This window comes from Rattus norvegicus, chromosome 6, assembly GCF_036323735.1.
Source record: "Rattus norvegicus strain BN/NHsdMcwi chromosome 6, GRCr8, whole genome shotgun sequence".
NCBI lineage: Eukaryota > Metazoa > Chordata > Mammalia > Rodentia > Muridae > Rattus > Rattus norvegicus.
The window spans coordinates 37,735,475-37,754,470 of record NC_086024.1 but is presented as its reverse complement, the minus strand read 5'-3'; positions in this window follow the sequence as shown (position 1 = coordinate 37,754,470).

The window sequence follows — 18,996 nt, the reverse complement described above, 5'->3', positions numbered from 1 at the left end:
CTGGAAAATATCATCCTGAGTGAGGTAACCCAATCACAGAAAAACACACATGGTATGCACTCACTGATAAGTGGCTATTAGCCCAAATGCTTGAATTACCCTAAATGCACAGAACACATGAAACTCAAGACGGATGATCAAAATGTGAATGCTTCACTCCTTCTTTAAAAGGGGAACAAGAATACCCTTGGCAGGGAAGAGAGAGGCAAAGATTAAAACAGACACAGAAGGAACACCCATTCAGAGCCTGCCCCACATGTGGCCCATACATATACAGCCATCCAATTAGACAAGATGGATGAAGCAAAGAAGTGCAGACCGACAGGAATGGGATGTAGATCTCTCCTGAGAGACACAGCCAGAATAAGGCAAATACAGAGGCGAATGCCAGCAGTAAACCACTGAACTGAGAACAGGACCCCCGTTGAAGGAATTAGAGAAAGAACTGGAAGAACTTGAAGGGGCTCGAGACCCCATATGAACAACAATGCCAAGCAACCAGAGCTTCCAGGGACTAAGCCACTACCTAAAGACTATACATGGACTGACCCTGGACTCTGACCTCATAGGTAGCAGTGAATATCCTAGTAAGAGCACCAGTGGAAGGGGAAGCCCTTGGTCCTGCTAAGACTGAACCCCCAGTGAACTAGACTGTTGGGGGGAGGGTGGTAATGGGGGAGGATGGGGAGGGGAACACCCATAAAGAAGGGGAGGGGGAGGTGTTAGGGGGATGTTGGCCCGGAAACTGGGAAAGGGAATAACATTCGAAATGTAAATAAGAAATACTCAAGTTAATAAAAAAAAAATCAGATGTGGATCAGGGAGGGTTCCATGGTTCCTTTCTGAACTATTATCTACTCATAGAGTCTGGATGGGAGATAGTGATTCACTGCTTCTCTTATGTACTCATGAGGGGTCCACTAAGTCCTAATAAATGGTTCCAAGTTTAGTGATAACAAAAAAAAAAAGAGTTGCCATGGTCATGGTATCATTTCACAACACTAGAAGCCCTAAGTAAGACAGAAAAGCTTTAATATTTTCTCAGGGGACATAGTGTCATCTTCCCTTGGCTTCATACATCTACATGAAATGCCACTGTCTTCAGCATGACTCTTTGAGATATTTATTAATGGACCCGCAGGGTTGAAGAGTTGCACAGTGGTTAAGAGCATTGACTTCTCTTACAGATGACCAGGATTCAGTTCCCAGAACTTCTATGGCAACTCACAACTATCTAAAGCCAATTCCAGGAGATCCAATGCTTTCTTTTTGCCTCTATGGATATTGTATTGCACAGTGCACTTACAGACATGCAGGCAAATATTCATACACATAAAATAAAAATAAGTAAATCTTTAAGAAAAAACAGAGCAGAAAATTGACAACACTATCATGGGTTAGCTCTCGGAAACACTATTTGCAACTTGTCAGTCCCAAGACAGTGAAGTAAAATAGATGCTGCCCCAATCCTTGACACAATGACACTCTGCAATGCTTGCAGACAGGAGCCTAGCATAACTGTCCTCTGAGAGACTCCACCCAGTAGCTGACTGAAACAGATAGAGAGACCCATGGCCAAACACAGAATGGAGCTCAAAGACTCTAATGAAAGAGTTGGGAGAGGAATTGAGGATCCCAAAGGGGATAGGAACTACACAGGAAGACCAACAGAGTCAACTAACCTGGTCCCTTGGAAGATCTCAGAGACTGAACCACCAACCAAAAAGCATACAGGGGCTGAACCTACATGCCTCCCCAACATATATGTAGCAGATGTGCTGTTCTGTCTTCATGTGAATCCCCCAATGACTGGAGTAGGGGCTATCCCTAAAGCTATTGCATGTCTGTGGAATATTTTCCCCTAACTGGGCTGCCTTGTCTGGCCTCAGTGGGAAATAATGCACCTAATCTTGCAGAGACTTAATGTTCCAGGTTGGGGGGGGGGAGGGTAGGACTCCACCCTCTCAGAAGAGAAAGGGTGGGAGGATGTGGGGGTTGGGGCAGAGACTGTCTGGAGAGGGGACAGGGGTCAGCAATCAGAATGTAAAGTGAATAAAAATGCTAAAAATATAAAAATAAAAAATAAAGAGTCAAGAAGAAGAAAAAGAGAGATATTGTTGATAAACTATTAGATGCCAAGTGCCTGTAAGCTACAGTTCTTAACTAATAAATTCTTGTTTCTGTTTAAGGGACTTGAAATTTGTCTCCTCTGGAGCAAGAAGACAGTAACTGCAGTGGAAATCCCACAGAACAGATGAGTCAGCTGTACCGTGCCAATTTTGGATATCTTCTGTTACTGCTCTTCTGCAAACTGACTGAACAGGAACAGTGCTGTACTAAATATGACAAGTCCCTAATCCCAGAATGACTGGAGTCCTTATAAGCCTCATGGTTTGAATGAGCACAAGGAAAGTCCCATGTGAGGATGGGGCAGAAAGAAGGGTGATACACTCAAAGTCAACAGATGATGAGCAAAGACAAGATAACAGGGAGAATCCTGATGGAGATGCTCCCTCACACCCATGAGAAGAGAGCAGTTCTACCACCCACACCCTGACCTTTACTTTGAATTCAAATTTCACTTGTTGAGGACACTCAGTTTGGATTGGTTGGTTAAGGCAGCCCCACTACAGCAATAAACAGTTTTGTCTATGGACATTCTCAACTCTATATTCTACTTTTCCTTCTGACTGGCAAATTCTCCTCTGAACTCTTGGCCAAATCTCCCATGTTCTCAGATTTCAGTATACAGAGGTCTCCTGATATCAGCAAGCCCTCCTTCATTTTCTTCCCATCACCCTAGATAATTCCAAACCATCAGGTTGGGGATTTACCAACCACATATCTGTCAAAATAGATACACCAACTTTCACCTGTCTCGTCTAGATTCAGGAACCTAACCGCTCACTTGGCATCTTCAAGTGAATATTCGACAGACATTGCAAGCTTTCTGCCTGAAGAAATTTGGCCATAAAAGGGATTCTCCAGAAGAAGAAACACCTCTCAGGCCAGGTAAAAGGATAAATTGGAGCTGCATTCAAGAAAGAGGACTCTGTCCTTGCACTTCGTTCAAGAGGATTGAGTCCCATTTCAGGGAAAAAGACCAATGATGGTCCTGCAATGCATTTCCATTCTGTGCAATCAGAACCAGTAACAACAGTTTTCCATTACCTATAGAACATACATTCAAGAACCCCCAGTGGGCAATCTCATGTATAGTATGTTCCTTCTTGAATTTGCATGCCTATGTTTAGTTTATAAATTGTGCACCATAAGGGATTAATAACAATAGTAGAATAGGACAATTATAAGAATACATTAATGCTGTAATAAGATGCTGCATCACTACTCATTAAGTAAAATAAAGATGACATAAATGCTAGCCAATGCCAGTTAATCTAATAATAACTGAGTGATTATGAGCAAGAAGTACACATCATGGACACACTGGACAGAGGTACTGGTTTGTGTCCTGGACAGGACCTAATACATCAAAGCAAGATTGTATTGCCCTACTCAGAAGGGCATGTAATTTAAAATATGAATGACTTGTTGCTGAAATGTTCCATTTAATTTTCCACAGGGAACTGGCCGTATAGAAAGGAAAGTCACAGATGAAAGGGACTAGAGGGATGACAGAGAGCCCTTCAGAATCATTAACTCACAAGCCTTACAAAGGACAGTAACCCTCATTTTTATGTCCCTGAACAAGTGAACCACTGTCACCTCTGTTCGATGGAGGTAGATGACACTCTGTGGATATAGTCATGCTTATCAGCATATCCATCGTTTTGTGCTCAGGTTTCCAAAAGACATCAGTGTCCCTCCAAAGTTAGAACAGAATTCAAACTTTCCCCCATGGGCTCAGAAATGATGTACTGTGCTGTTTTTTTTAATGTTCAAACAGTACCAGTAAGCAATATTCAGTAACCCAAAACCAACCCTTCCAAGCACTTTGAAAGCCTAAACTTTAAATTAAATAATTAAATTAAATCATTAAAACTCTTTTCATTTCATGTAAATAAGATTCTCTCCCTCCTCCATTACCCTCCCTCACTATATGAATAGCTATTCTATGAGCCTCCTAAAGTTCTATCCAAATTGCATACTCATCTACGGATTCTGAAGGACCACCATTTCAGGTAGTCCCAGTGAAGTTCACTCTAAGGCCTCTTGGTATTTCAGAGTCCATTCCTCTCAGGATGTATTCATCCCAGAGTATGTCACCATCTGAGACCCAGTGTGGCTTTTGTGTCTGATACTTGCCATGCTGTCTTAAAAGAACATGCCGCGAGAGCACAGAGACAGCAAGGGTCCTGGGACGCTCTGTCTGCCTGCTGGAGCACTGTCTGGGAGAACTTACTGATATCAACATAGATGCTGAGAGCATAGTCCTGAATCCCCAGGGATTTGGGCTGGAATTCTCCGCCCAAGCTCCACTCAAGGTCACCTATGAGCTTCTCTGGAGCAGACACCTGAGTCAAGGTGCAACTGGAACTGGGCACAGCAAGTGTCCATCCCTACAAATGGCCCAAAAAGATTCTTTGGTAACAGAAAACTCCTGAAGTCTAACTTGGATTCTCAGTACCAATATCTTCCTATACCTTTCTGGTTCCCTCTCCAGTTTCCATGTCTGTGGAGAATGTCTTTTCCAGGGGGCAAACACAAGGGACCACATCCTGAAGCACAGTCAGAAAAGCTAAATATGACTTCACACAGAAAACAAAGATCAGTACTGCACAGGCCTTCCCATGTCAAGGTCTCTACCCTTCCCCAGCCCTGGACTTGTGCTCCTTCATATACAACCCTTAAGTCTAGGCCTCTAAGTAGGGCCCCTGTCTCAGCCACAGTATTCTTCAGCTAAGAGAGCTTGCCTAGGCTCTCCTGAACAGGCCACCGTGTGCACTGGTAGGCAATAAGCATCTAAAAAGTGCATAGGAGCCCTTTGGTCTGGGGCCCACTTGGGGTCTGGTGGAATGGGCTTGTGAGGAAATCTTGGCACCTCAGCCTGTTCAGCACACTAGGGATACAGGAATCAGGGCCAGATGGATGAAATTACGCTTGAAATGTGAGCAAGATTGCAGCACAGGCCAGAAGAGAGGGCACAAGCGTTTGGGGGTAAAAATGCCTGGGTTGTGCGGTGCTGGAGCCCTGCCATGGGGGAGAAACTCATGAATGTGGTGACAAAACCCCCAGCTTTGCCAGCTTGCCTAGTTAGCCCAGAGCTTTGAGTGGGACAAGCAGGGGTGCTAGTTAGTACAGACGGGACAGTGCTGGCTGTGAGGAACCAAGTGTCTCAAAGTCTCTGCCAGCCAGGCCCTGGCCTCCACCCTACTTCTACCCATGGTTCAGCTCATAAATTCCTTCAAACTTTATATTAAGGAAACTTCCCCAATTCCTCTAAGGGTCTGCCTAAGCTATGACTTGTTTCTATTAAAGATGCTGGAGTTTGGGATAGAGTTTTGTTCCTACATTAGAGAGAGAAAAGGAATAATTGTCCGATGTTAAGAAGGAAACATGATATAGAGTGTACCTGGGGCTGAGGCAGGACAACACAGGTAAACAAATAGGGGCAGGGAAGTCAAGAAGTGAGCAGGCAGGGTGGCCTAGGGGCCTGGTTAGAGAGAACACAAAAACTCCAGAAGCTCGCCTATCAGGTGCCATGGACAGAGATGGTGATAGAAGTTTAGAAGACACCAACTATGGAGAATGGTTTTGTGTAGAGGGCAACCACGCAAGCTGCCCTGCCTCTATAGACCACCTTGTCATCCCTCTCCCATGCATCCCATGCATCCCATGCATCCCATGCAATCTCCCATCCCTCTCCCAAGCTTTGGCCATGTTCTTCACTTGTGTTTCTGAATCTGTCCCCACCAGACAATGCCTGGTGTGTGTGTGTGTGTGTGTGTGTGTGTGTGTGTGTGTGTGTGTGTGTTTGTGTGCGCGCGCACGCGCGCGTGTCCATGTGTGCGTGCCTAAGGCACACCAAACATGAAACAGTTTCAACTGAGAATGAAGGTGTTGAGTGAAGGAAAACACACCTCTAAGAACACCTGACACACATAAAAATACATATTCTTAGGGGACCCCACTCAACCTCTCAAGGGCTTCAGGGTTGACTCAGTTTCTCCAGCAGCTAGGTGTCTGATCCAGTTCAATGCAGTGGTGGAGAGGTCAAAGCAATGCACTTCTTCTCAGGCCCAGGACAATGGATAGCTGCCAGGCATTGACCTCCTGATAAGTCTATTGACCATTTTCTTCTGTCTTGTCCCTGATGATCTCAACACTCTTTGTAGCTTTAACTATAATGTTTAGGCACTGCTGGCTTCCACACATCTCTCTCCTGCCTAGCCCTTTTCGCTGCAGCTTAAAAGCTGTACAATGAACAACTAATTCAAGGCTGGAAGGGCATCTCGAATTTAGCCTGTCCAAACCATTCTCCTCACTGCTCATCGGGCACATCTTGTGTTGCCAAAGTGATCTGTTCAGTCAACAGTAAGGCCATACTTCTAGCTGCCAAACAGTGGTAAATTAATGTGATGGGAGCAGGGAGTAGACATACCCCTAGACTTTGATCTGAGCCTTCAGTGTCCAAAAGTATGAGAAGCAAACTCCTGACATTAATGAGTTGCCTGATCTGTGGAATCTTTTATAGCACTTCCAACAAGCTAAGTCTCTATGTATTAGGTACTGTCTAGGACTGTTTGTGTGTATACATATATGTGTATACACATATATACACAAATACATACATGCACATGTACACATATGATTCATATACACATGCCAGCATGCCCCTGGAGACTCTCTGAGTAAAAGACATGTCGCTCTCCTCTCTACCCATAGCGTACAACACATCTAGAACAAATGTTATACCCAGAACCTAATATTTATGTGTTTCTTCTACTCTTTTGTAGGCTACCACTCTCTCCCACTAGGATTACTACAATCCTGACTGGGTTCCCTGCTTGCAATATGTCCTTTCAAAAATCTCGGGCAGGTCCAACCTCAATAAATAATTCTCTGTTAAAAATCTCCAGGGTCTCCTCATTCATTCAACATTAATATCCTTCCCTGGCTCTGGCCTATCTGTCCTCAGCCCTACCTTTCCTCTCTGAACCCCATTCTGTCTACACTCCTCCAACGTACCCGAATCTTTGCAATTCCTTGAACACATGGGCATTCTCTCTTCCCTGTCTTCTCTCAAAGATTTTCATGATTCCCTACACTCCTCCCTTTTGAGTGTTTATACAAACATTAGCTGTTTTGTGAATCTATGTCCAGCATTCCTACCTAAAGTGAACCTATTCACACCCCAACATTCACGTATTACCCTTATTTTATCTTTCACCATAGCTCCTGTCAATATTTGCTATACTACACACTTTTCTTATTAGCCTATTTATTCCACCAGCTGAAACACAGGGCCTATGAAAGACCCTCTGCTTGGATCCAAGGTTTGCCTAGAACGTAGAGAATTGGTCAGTGTCTTGGAACTACTATAACAAAAACACTATAGACTAGGTGGTTTATTAACTCAGATAAGTATTTCTCACAGTTCTGAAAGGCTGAAGTCTTAAACTATGGTTCTGGCACAGTGCTTGCTCCCCCATAGACAACCATATTTTCACTAATATCCTATGTTTAAAAAAATGCAGGGATTTTTCTGTCTCCTATTTGACAGTGGAACTAACCTTATACAGGAGCGCTACACCCTCACAAGCCAGTCATGACCCCAAAGTCCCCATCACCCATGATCATCACTTTGGGGATCCAGACTTCAACATAAGAATTTTGAGCAGGAGTGGACACATCCAGGCTATAGCAGTATGCGATAAATGAGTTTCACAAATGGCATCCAGGCATAGATGAGGTTGGGTCTTTCTTTCCTCTGCTCCTGGGACAAGCATTTCTGTTTCTGAGACTATGTGGGCTCACATCCATCTTGTTGTGAGTGTAGAAGCTGGGGGAGCTGGAAGCTGGCATTGAGCCTTCTCTCCTAGTCCCACAGCTGGCTGGGAGCCCAATGAAGTCCTGAATGTCACATGCACTCATAATTATGGTCTTGGAAGAGGCTCTTCACCAAGCCTTCCCCTAATCTCTGAGACATTCCTAGTTCTCAACTGGAAATGTTGAATGCTGATGGGCCTTGATTAGGGTTTTCAAAATAAAGTAATAATGACAACATACAGTCTTCACAGCCCTTCCCACACCAGGTCCTCAAATGAGCAGGGGAAGAGTTATAAGGCCTCATGGTGCTCCAGTCTCCAGAAGAGTACGTCTCCCTCAGTGAGCATTCCAAATGGAAAGCAGAAACAACTGCTTTTCTGGAGTTAAGGGGAAGGTTTCTGCAAGTCACTTTATTCTCTGAACTGGACACACAGAAACAGGAGGCTTAGCAAAGAGCCAAGACCTAAGAAAGAATCCAGAGACAGAGTAGACTCTTAAGAAATGTTCATCCGAGCCAATCATTCAGCCTTAGTCAGTGTTTTTCTGTGCCTTCACTGTTGCCATGATCACTTATCAATAAGCAAGTGACTGAGAGGAATTAGGGGACTCAGTAGTGAAAGGTGAGCCTCCAGACCAGTGGTTCTCAACCCATAGATAAGCGACCTTTAGAAAACACATATTTCTCATGGTCTTAGAAACAGAGACACTGCTCAGTAGCAAAATTACAATTATGAAGTAATAAAGAAAATAATTCTGTGGTTGGGGGTCACCACAATATAGGAACTGTATTAAAGAGTCACATTAGAAAGGTTGAAAACTGATTCTGCAGACCAAGGAGCATTGATCTCCCTTCACAACAACTCTTCATTGCCCTATTAAGTGAGCCAGCCTGAGCAGGATGAACTTGCCTGAGTACTGGGCTTTTTCTCTGCACCTTCCTAAATTACACTGCCAGTGGATAGCAGGGTGATGTCACTAGAGGAGAAAGTAATGAGAATACCTCTGGTTGGGACAACTAGCCAACTTTGACCTAACCTTTCCTCTCCATATCCACCTTAGAACTGTGAGTACCCAGAACTGGCCTGAGCTGCAGTGACTCACACTTAGAACACATTGACATGAACTGTAACACAAGCTAGCAATCACACACCTTGAATCTGCCAGATGTCTTATGTGTACTAATAGAGTTAATTACTCTTCACCACATCCCTGTAGATAGATGTTATCTCCATTTTACACATTTGCAAACAGGAACTTTAAGACTAATTAATAGCTCTGGTCCACAGACCACTGTCTAGAACTGGAGTTTGAAACAAGACAGTCCAAATCTAGAACCTGAGGATATAACACCATTCCATCCTGACTCTCCTGGCAAGAGAGGTAAGTGGGCTGACATACTAATGGGTAAAGACACTGGATTCCCCTGAAGATATATGATGTGATTTGAAGATAAAACCACATGGGATTTTTGATATTCAAATACCCCAGTACATTGTGCCTGACTGTCAGCAACATCCCCTCAACTGGCTTGCTGATTCTTCTGACAAATTACTCTCAGCTTCAACTGCAGTGGCCTGTCTTGCCATGTTCTAGAACTTTCTGTTTTATTCTCCCACTCACTGGTTTGTCTCCGTTTATTATCTCCAGGTCTTCTGTGCAATTGTAATTAAAATCAAATGACCTTTGCTCACCTCTTGTCTATCGTGTTCAGTGCTACCCCTAGAATATTTGGCCCCGGGTCAGCACTTGGGTATGATCGAAGGTGTGATTTCATAACTGAGTCAAAGACAATGGAAGGCCCAGAGCAAGGCTCTGTCCTCCTAGACTCAGTTGAATTTATGATCAACAACATCCAGGTTCCAAATTACTATGGCAGGAATACAGTTCAAGGCCGTGCGTTTGCTCCTTTGAACTATTGGCCCTGGGTCACACGCTTCCTTCTTGGTCCTAGAGAGTGACATTCTGGATCTGACCATTGCAGTGATCATTAGCCCCATGTGGCCAAGGAGCACTAAGTTCCTGACCACAGAACCAAGGAGGTGAGCTTTGCCCATTTATTTTATTTCAATGAGTTTAAAATTAAAAACTTTCCTACTCCTACTCAAGTGAGGCTATTGGGAAACATGTAAGTGTTGTTGGAACAATTTTGATGTGTGAATCTGTTTTTTCAACACTCAATTTTATGAACTCTAAATACAGAGCGAGTCTGCCAATGAAAATTCAGCATCTGCATAGAAACATTAAAATCTGTTCTGCGTGTAGAGTATACAAGGTCATTTGTAGACTGAGTGAAGTGCTTCATGAATGTTTCTGTATGGATTACACATCACAGAGATAATATTTTGGATATGCTGGAGTTAAATAAAATATATCATAAAATTAATTTAGCATGTTTCTTTTCTTTTTTATTCCCAGTGCTGATGCTCAAACTTCAGTCTCATACATGATGGGCAAGCATTCTCCCACTGAGTTACAACCCTATCCTTCTTTCTTTTTTTAATGTGGCTGCTGTAAAATTCTAAATTATATATGTGGGTTAATCTGTATTACTATTGGGTAAGACTGATGTGCAATAGAATGGAACGCCCAATTTAAAAATAGACCCAGTTTGAGTTTGACAGGGAAAAATCTGTTAGAATCTTGGAGAGATCTCTTCATCTAGACCCTGTTTATTATCTCCAGGTCTTCTGTGCAACTGTAATTAAAATCAAATGACCTTTTCTCACCTCTTGTCTATCATATTCAGTGCTACACCAAGAATACTTGGCCCTATCTAGAAAACTACATGTTCGTACATCAGTAGATATATTTTGATAAAGGTAGAAAACCAATCAGAAAATAGCAGCCAGCAATGAGATTTTTTAAGACTATTCCCTTGTTCAGTGAAAAGATAAAATGAAACGTTGTCATTTAAAAAAAAAAGAAAACTACATGTTCAAATGGTAGTTGTATGCTATTGGTCTTAGAACTGTGCCAGAAGTACCACCCAGGTCAAGAAAGTGACTGGAGCTTCCTGGTTGCTGCCGCTGCAGAGAGCCCCTGGGCAGCACCCCACGAGCGAACCTGAGCCTCGGGACCACAGGTAAGACCAAATTTTCTGCTGCAAGAAAGCTGCCTGGTGAGCTTGGGACACACGGAAGCAGAATTTCTCTAGGACCGGGCACGTTCTGTGTTTACCGGAAGTCCCACACCCGCGGATCCCGGCCCGCAGCAGCTCTCTGCTCCCAGACCCTGTGAGAGAGAGACCCAACCGCCTGGTCAGGTGGGCACTCCTGAGGCTGCAGAGCAGAAGAGACCACCAACACTGCTCACCCCTGCCCACATCCCTGGCCCAAGAGGAAACTGTATAAGGCCTCTGGGCTCCCGTGGGGGAGGGCCCAGGAGCGGCAGGACCCCTGCCTGAGACACCACCAGAACCTGAAAGAAACAGACCAGATAAACAGTTCTCTGCACCCAAATCCCGTGGGAGGGAGAGCTGAACCTTCAGAGAGGCAGACAAGCCTGGGAAACCAGAAGAGACTGCTCTCCGCACACACATCTCGGACGCCAGAGGAAAAAGCCAAAGACCATCTGGAAGCCTGGTGCACTGAAGCTCCCGGAAGGGGCGGCACAGGTATTCCTGGTTGCTGCCCCTGCAGAGAGCCCGTGGGCAGCACCCCACGAGTGAACTTGAGCCTCAGGACCACAGGTAAGACCAAATTTTCTGCTGCAAGAAAGCTGCCTGGTGAACTCAAGACACAGGCCCACAGGAACAGCTGAAGACCTGTAGAGAGGAAAAACTACACGCCCGAAAGCAGATCACTCTGTCCCCATAACTGACTGAAAGAGAGGAAAACAGGTCTACAGCACTCCTGACACACAGGCTTATAGGACAGTCTAGCCACTGTCAGAAATAGCAGAACAAAGTAACACTAGAGATAATCTGATGGCGAGAGGCAAGCACAGGAACACAAGCAACAGAAACCAAGACTACATGGCATCATCGGAGCCCAATTCTCCCACCAAAGCAAACACGGAATATCCAAACACACCAGAAAAGCAAGATCTAGTTTCAAAATCATATTTGATCATGATGCTGGAGGACTTCAAGAAAGACATGAAGAACTCCCTTAGAGAACAAGTAGAAGCCTATAGAGAGGAATCGCAAAAATGCCTGAAAGAATCGCAAAAATCCCTGAAAGAATTCCAGGAAAACATAAATAAACAAGTAGAAGCCCATAGAGAGGAGACACAAAAATCCCTGAAAGAATTCCAGGAAAACACAATCAAACAGTTGAAGGAATTAAAAATGGAAATAGAAGCAATCAAGAAAGAACACATGGAAACAACCCTGGATATAGAAAACCAAAAGAAGAGACAAGGAGCTGTAGATACAAGCTTCACCAACAGAATACAAGAGATGGAAGAGAGAATCTCAGGAGCAGAAGATTCCATAGAAATCATTGACTCAACTGTCAAAGATAATGTAAAGCGGAAAAAGCTACTGGTCCAAAACATACAGGAAATCCAGGACTCAATGAGAAGATCAAACCTAAGGATAATAGGTATAGAAGAGAGTGAAGACTCCCAGCTCAAAGGACCAGTAAATATTTTCAACAAAATCATAGAAGAAAACTTCCCTAACCTAAAAAAAGAGATACCCATAGACATACAAGAAGCCTACAGAACTCCAAATAGATTGGACCAGAAAAGAAACACCTCCCGTCACATAATTGTCAAAACACCAAACGCACAAAATAAAGAAAGAATATTAAAAGCAGTAAGGGAAAAATGTCAAGTAACATATAAAGGGAGACCTATCAGAATCACACCAGACTTCTCGCCAGAAACTATGAAGGCCAGAAGATCCTGGACTGATGTCATACAGACCCTAAGAGAACACAAATGCCAGCCCAGGTTACTGTATCCAGCAAAACTCTAAATTAACATTGATGGAGAAACCAAGATATTCCATGACAAAACCAAATTTACACAATATCTTTCTACAAATCCAGCACTACAAAGGATAATAAATGGTAAAGCCCAACATAAGGAGGCAAGCTATACCCTAGAAGAAGCAAGAAACTAATCGTCTTGGCAACAAAACAAAGAGAATGAAAGCACACAAACATAACCTCACATCCAAATATGAATATAAAGGGAAACAATAATCACTATTCCTTAATATCTCTCAATATCAATGGCCTCAACTCCCCAATAAAAAGACATAGATTAACAAACTGGATACGCAACGAGGACCCTGCATTCTGCTGCCTACAGGAAACACACCTCAGAGACAAAGACAGACACTACCTCAGAGTGAAAGGCTGGAAAACAAGTTTCCAAGCAAATGGTCAGAAGAAGCAAGCTGGAGTAGCCATTCTAATATCAAATAAAATCAATTTCCAACTAAAAGTCATCAAAAAAGATAAGGAAGGACACTTCATATTCATCAAAGGAAAAATCCACCAAGATGAACTCTCAATCCTAAATATCTATGCCCCAAATACAAGGGCACCTACATACGTAAAAGAAACCTTACTAAAGCTCAAAACACACATTGCACCTCACACAATAATAGTGGGAGATTTCAACACCCCACTCTCATCAATGGACAGATCATGGAAACAGAAATTAAACAGTGATGTCGACAGACTAAGAGAAGTCATGAGCCAAATGGACTTAACGGATATTTATAGAACATTCTATCCTAAAGCAAAAGGATATACCTTCTTCTCAGCTCCTCATGGTACTTTCTCCAAAATTGACCATATAATTGGTCAAAAAACGGGCCTCAACAGGTACAGAAAGATAGAAATAATCCCATGCGTGCTATCGGACCACCACGGCCTAAAACTGGTCTTCAATAACAATAAGGGAAGAATGCCCACATATACGTGGAAATTGAACAATGCTCTACTCAATGATAACCTGGTCAAGGAAGAAATAAAGAAAGAAATTAAAAACTTTTTAGAATTTAATGAAAATGAAGATACAACATACTCAAACTTATGGGACACAATGAAAGCTGTGCTAAGAGGAAAACTCATAGCGCTGAGTGCCTGCAGAAAGAAACAGGAAAGAGCATATGTCAGCAGCTTGACAGCACACCTAAAAGCTCTAGAACAAAAAGAAGCAAATACACCCAGGAGGAGTAGAAGGCAGGAAATAATCAAACTCAGAGCTGAAATCAACCAAGTAGAAACAAAAAGGACCATAGAAAGAATCAACAGAACCAAAAGTTGGTTCTTTGAGAAAATCAACAAGATAGATAAACCCTTAGCCAGACTAACGAGAGGACACAGAGAGTGCGTCCAAATTAACAAAATCAGAAATGAAAAGGGAGACATAACTACAGATTCAGAGGAAATTCAAAAAATCATCAGATCTTACTATAAAAACCTATATTCAACAAAACTTGAAAATCTTCAGGAAATGGACAATTTCCTAGACACATACCAGGTATCGAAGTTAAATCAGGAACAGATAAACCAGTTAAACAACCCCATAACTCCTAAGGAAATAGAAGCAGTCATTAAAGGTCTCCCAACCAAAAAGAGCCCAGGTCCAGACGGGTTTAGTGCTGAATTCTATCAAACCTTCATAGAAGACCTCATACCAATATTATCCAAACTATTCCACAAAATTGAAACAGATGGAGCCCTACCGAATTCCTTCTACGAAGCCACAATTACTCTTATACCTAAACCACACAAAGACACAACAAAGAAAGAGAACTTCAGACCAATTTCCCTTATGAATATCGACGCAAAAATACTCAATAAAATTCTGGCAAACCGAATTCAAGAGCACATCAAAACAATCATCCACCATGATCAAGTAGGCTTCATCCCAGGCATGCAGGGATGGTTTAATATACAGAAAACCATCAACGTGATCCATTATATAAACAAACTGAAAGAACAGAACCACATGATCATTTCATTAGATGCTGAGAAAGCATTTGACAAAATTCAACACCCCTTCATGATAAAAGTCCTGGAAAGAATAGGAATTCAAGGCCCATACCTAAACATAGTAAAAGCCATATACAGCAAACCAGTTGCTAACATTAAACTAAATGGAGAGAAACTTGAAGCAATCCCACTAAAATCAGGGACTAGACAAGGCTGCCCACTCTCTCCCTACTTATTCAATATAGTTCTTGAAGTTCTAGCCAGAGCAATCAGACAACAAAAGGAGATCAAGGGGATACAGATCGGAAAAGAAGAGGTCAAAATATCACTATTTGCAGATGACATGATAGTATATTTAAGTGATCCCAAAAGTTCCACCAGAGAACTACTAAAGCTGATAAACAACTTCAGCAAAGTGGCTGGGTATAAAATTAACTCAAATAAATCAGTTGCCTTCCTCTATACAAAAGAGAAACAAGCCGAGAAAGAAATTAGGGAAACGACACCCTTCATAATAGACCCAAATAATATAAAGTACCTCGGTGTGACTTTAACCAAGCAAGTAAAAGATCTGTACAATAAGAACTTCAAGACAATGAAGAAGGAAATTGAAGAAGACCTCAGAAGACGGAAAGATCTCCCATGCTCATGGATTGGCAGGATTAATTTAGTAAAAATGGCCATTTTACCAAAAGCAATCTACAGATTCAATGCAATCCCTATCAAAATACCAATCCAATTCTTCAAAGAGTTAGACAGAACAATTTGCAAATTCATCTGGAATAACAAAAAACCCAGGATAGCTAAAGCTATCCTCAACAATAAAAGGACTTCAGGGGGAATCACTATCCCTGAACTCAAGCAGTATTACAGAGCAATAGTGATAAAAACTGCATGGTATTGGTACAGAGACAGACAGATAGACCAATGGAATAGAATTGAAGACCCAGAAATGAACCCACACACCTATGGTCACTTGATTTTTGACAAAGGAGCCAAAACCATCCAATGGAAAAAAGATAGCATTTTCAGCAAATGGTGCTGGTTCAATTGGAGGTCAACATGTAGAAGAATGCAGATCGATCCATGCTTATCACCCTGTACAAAGCTTAAGTCCAAGTGGATCAAGGACCTCCACATCAAACCAGATACACTCAAACTAATAGAAGAAAAACTAGGGAAGCATCTGGAACACATGGGCACTGGAAAAAATTTCCTGAACAAAACACCAATGGCTTATGCTCTAAGATCAAGAATCGACAAATGGGATCTCATAAAACTGCAAAGCTTCTGTAAGGCAAAGGACACTGTGGTTAGGACAAAACGGCAACCAACAGATTGGGAAAAGATCTTTACCAATCCTACAACAGATAGAGGCCTAATATCCAAAATATACAAAGAACTCAAGAAGTTAGACCGCAGGGAAACAAATAACCCTATTAAAAAATGGGGTTCAGAGCTAAACAAAGAATTCACAGCTGAGGAATGCCGAATGGCTGAGAAACACCTAAAGAAATGTTCAACATCTTTAGTCATAAGGGAAATGCAAATCAAAACAACCCTGAGATTTCACCTCACACCAGTGAGAATGGCTAAGATCAAAAACTCAGGTGACAGCAGATGCTGGCGAGGATGTGGAGAAAGAGGAACACTCCTCCATTGTTGGTGGGATTGCAGACTGGTAAAACCATTCTGGAAATCAGTCTGGAGGTTCCTCAGAAAATTGGACATTGAACTGCCTGAGGATCCAGCCATACCTCTCTTGGGCATATACCCAAAAGATGCCTCAACATATAAAAGAGACACGTGCTCCACTATGTTCATCGCAGCCTTATTTATAATAGCCAGAAACTGGAAAGAACCCAGATGCCCTTCAACAGAGGAATGGATACAGAAAATGTGGTACATCTACACAATGGAATATTACTCAGCTATCAAAAACAACGAGTTTATGAAATTCATAGGCAAATGGTTGGAACTGGAAAATATCATCCTGAGTGAGCTAACCCACTCACAGAAAGACATACATGGTATGCACTCATTGATAAGTGGCTATTAGCCCAAATGCTTGAATTACCCTAGATCCCTAGAACAAAGGAAACTCAAGACGGATGATCAAAATGTGAATGCTTCACTCCTTCTTTAAATGAGGAAAAAGAATACCCTTGGCAAGGAAGGGAGAGGCAAAGATTAAAACAGAGACTGAAGGAACACCCATTCAGAGCCTGCCCCACATGTGGCCCATACATATACAGCCATCCAATTAGACAAGATGGATGAAGCAAAGAAGTGCAGACCGACAGGAGCCGGATGTAGATCTCTCCTGAGAGACACAGCCAGAATACAGCAAACACAGAGGTGAATGCCAGCAGCAAACCACTGAACTGAGAATAGGTCCCCTATTGAAGGAATCAGAGAAAGAACTGGAAGAGCTTGAAGGGGCTCGAGACCCCAAAAGTACAACAATGCCAAGCAACCAGAGCTTCCAGGGACTAAGCCACTACCTAAAAACTATACATGGACTGACCCTGGACTCTGACCCCATAGGTAGCAATGAATAGCCTAGTAAGAGCACCAGTGGAAGGGGAAGCCCTGGGTCCTGCTAAGACTGAACCCCCAGTGAACTAGTCTATGGGGGGAGGGCGGCAATGGGGGGAGGGTTGGGAGGGGAACACCCATAAGGAAGGGGAGGGGGGAGGGGGATGTTTGCCCGGAAACCGGGAAAGGGAATAACACTCGAAATGTATATAAGAAATACTCAAGTTAATAAAAAAAAAAAAAAGTGACTGGAAGATCAACGTTCAACATCAAGTTCCCCAACCACATCTCTCAATCCAGTAGCTTCATTTCTTCTAAAAAAAATAATAATTAGTTTTCTATGAGATCTTTGTTTCTTTGTTTTTTTTTCCTGTGTTCATTTGTGTTGGAGAGAGACTCTCATGTATTTCAGGCTGTCCTTAAACTTTCTAGATAGCACGTACCAAGTGCTGACATCACAGGTATATAACATCACAGCTGATTTTATGTTGTGCTGATTAAACCCAGGATTTCATATCTTCTAAGGAAGAATTTTAAAAACTGAGCTCCATCCCTAATCCCATTTTTTAAAGTACTGAACCACAATAATGACCAACATGGAAATCTATCCCCAAGGGTGCAGTAGTGGCACTTACATCTTGGAAGTAGCCAAGAGATGCCTAACTGAACTTAGAGACCACTCAATAGGAGGAAAGTCATGACTGGTAATTTAAAGCTAGTACTCACAGCTACCAAAATCATGGGTCTTAGAGGAAACCTACTATTATCTGCCTTAAAGCAGCATAACGTAGTAACTGTGTTCTAAACATTTATCCATATGTCTACTGACAAGCGTAGCTCTCACCCCTAGTTAAAGAAGTTTCTTCATGAGCAGGTGGAGACGAATACAGGAATCCTAAATTGATCAAAATGCAGAGAGCTGACTTTGTAGTACTCAGTCTCAACTGATACGTATACAACATAACACTTACACCAAAAGCTCACTGAACATCACAGAAGAGAGGATATAAAGAGTGTACAAACCAGAGGACCAGGACATTTTCTATGAGATAGCGTCTCCTATATGACAGGTAAGCTGCACCAGTGAAATCTCAATAATATGTGTTACTAACAAGACCTGAATAATGACAATACTGATTGACATGCCAACATGGATGGGGAAACTATCACAAGGCATCACCCCTAGATGAAAAGCTGTAGGCAAGTAATGGTTTCTGAGAGCGAAAGAATCAGTCAGTCTTCTTGAGAAATAAGGGCCCATCCAATCCCAAGAGGTTGGTCCTAAAGACATGATAGATAGATAGATAGATAGATAGATAGATAGATAGATAGATAGATAGATAGATAGATAGATAGAGATAGATAGATGGATGGATGGATGGATGGATGGATGGATGGATGGATGGATGGATGGATAGATAGATATCATGTATGTTATTAAACCAGTATAATTTCTAATTTTATTCCAAATATTGGATAGATAGATATCATGTGTGTTATTAAACCAGTATAATTTCTAATTTTATTCCAAATATTTATCCTCATATATACAGACAAGTATAACTTTAATCTCTCATCAAAGAAATTTGGTTCCTGAGAAGCCAGGATGACT